We start from the raw sequence: 2515 nt of genomic DNA on the forward strand, positions 1-2515 counted from the left end.
GTGAGCTTCTGTGTGTTTTCTTTTTATCTTCAAGTCAGTATGATTTATTTTGTAGACGTGATGATCAAATGTTTAAAGGTAAATCCTATACTTTAGAAATAAACATTTACTATTTGCATTACATCCTTTCCACGTGTATCCACCCTAACAGCTGGGCATCAGTGATGAAATGTGCTGACTGCAGTCTTCATATAATTTGTAGCGGAATGCACAGAGGTACTGTAACGCTTGAAAATGATTTATCTGATCATGAAAAAATGGTAGAAAGTATAAAGATCAACCAAACTACACTTATCACAATGTTTTCAGTGCAACATGGCCTAAGATGAGACAGAACCTCATTCAGACCAAGGGAGTCGATTTATATGTTCAAAATACAGGGTGCAACAAGTTACTAAAAGCACAATATTTAGTAGCATTGCTCCAAATTACAACAAAAGCAGAAACTACAATTACAGAAAACACAATATAAGATATACTATTATATTACAATGTGCATCCAGAAAATATGATCAGACCAACCTGAGCTACATTTCAAATATCAAGAGTCAGAGTATTTAGATCAATGTGATATATTTCAGTTTTCTTATTTGATAAATTTGCGAATACATTTCTAAAATTATGTTTTTGCCTCTGATTGGGAATTGATTGTGAAGCAAAGAGGGAAAACAAACACTGTTGGTTCTAAGGTTGAGATGTTCTCAGTTCACTGTATCACCATGTAATGGTATGTTTTTGGTTTTTGTCTCCTTAGCAGCATAAGCAGAGATGAACTCTGTATTTTAACATCACAGTGTAAATCACAGATATTCAGAGAATAGAATTGACATATCAAATTACTTTATTTCTGGACTAGGCTTCCATATTGTGTTTTGGGACGTACGACTTATATATATTCTGTCACACGCTCCATCTTATTTTATTATTATACCTTTAAAATCATCGAGCCACTAGAGGGCGCTGTCTCGCATTATATGTGCTAGTACACCCTCATTGTCCTGATGACCTCTCTGATTCAACACTGAGGTCAGCCATGTACAGTTTATCTGGATTGCACTGCACGGCCCCTCACCACAGCGTTGTGGTGTGTGTACAGAAACACAACGGTCTCATATCAGGACGTATCTGGCATGGGTACAATATGTCGGAAGAGATTTGAGCTCACCTCAGCTCACATCTCTCCGGTTGGTCATGCATGGGACAAGATTGCACGGGTGGCGGTGTGCGGTGGGGACATATAAAAGGTTATCAGAAAAATCCAGTCATCGTGCGACAGTTAATTGTCAGCCCTGTGTATGAAGGATGAAGCGGAGGACCTTCTTTTGCCTGCTGATAAGCTTGCGCTCGAGCAGTCTGCTGAACCGTTTGTGCAAGAGGTTAGATGCAGGGAAGAGAGACTCTGGTTGCAGCAACATCCCTTAGGTGAGGGCTCTCTGGCTGCATTATCTCCCAGCAGAGCAAGAAGAAACCGTACACCCGGTAGTTTTCCACAGCCTAGTATCTGTGGCCCCACATTCCTGCAGATAATAAGAGTTAGTGCCAAAAAGGCAGTTTCATGCATCCTTCAGGTGTTCAAGGATGAAACAACTGTCCCTAACTGGGGACGTCCACATGTGGAGCAGTCCCAATAAGAAACAGGCCACGTTCCACTCCTATTATTCTTTACTTTAATCAAATGGCACTGATTTGAGCCCAAGCTATTTAGTTCACTTATTCAGCTTGACATACAATAACCTATTTTATTTTAAATCTGGGGACAAAAGCTTTTTTCTGCAGGTGCAGCATCACTGCTGAGGAAATCTAATATGTGTTTTTCTGTTAAATCAATGTATCATATTAATGACTGCTATGTAAGAATATAAAGAAAAAAAGATTTGATTTTAGAAATTAGGTTGTTTAGGTTTAATTTATTAGTTAGTAGTAATATTCAACAATTTCGGATCAGGGCTTTGGTTTCCTTCAGTTCTAAGTTGTGTTTTCTGCTCTAGCTCCAACTTAACTGTTATCATTATTTAACGCCACAGCAGTTAGCCACAGAAAAAAGCTCCAAGAACACACTGTACTCTATCTGATCAACATTGAATAACAAACAACACAACGGAGCATTTAGATGCTAAAGAGACAGATGTTTCCAATTGCAAATGGTGGAGGCTAAAACGGAGCTAAAAGGAGTAGCCATGTCAATGCCAGGGGAGAGAGACGTGACTCCAAATGAATGATAATGTAACTCGGGTTAAATAGACAATCGTTTGTTAACATCAGTGCTACAACTTTATAAGGCATATGTCAGTATTGTGCTTACAGCTTGTTTTGTCCCAATCAAGTAGCCCAAAAATCAGTCAGATTTAACATTTTTGTTTGATTCAAGATTCAAGATTTTTATTATCAAATACACAACAATAACATTAAGCAGTCACTGGCAGTGAAATGCTTGAGTCACAGGATCTCTTCTAATAATGCTCAAGTAATTACAACCTATAAAATAAAATAGAAATAGTATAAAATAGAATAAAAC

The sequence above is a fragment of the Platichthys flesus genome, chromosome 2 (genome assembly GCF_949316205.1).
Source record: "Platichthys flesus chromosome 2, fPlaFle2.1, whole genome shotgun sequence".
Taxonomy (NCBI): Eukaryota; Metazoa; Chordata; class Actinopteri; order Pleuronectiformes; family Pleuronectidae; genus Platichthys; species Platichthys flesus.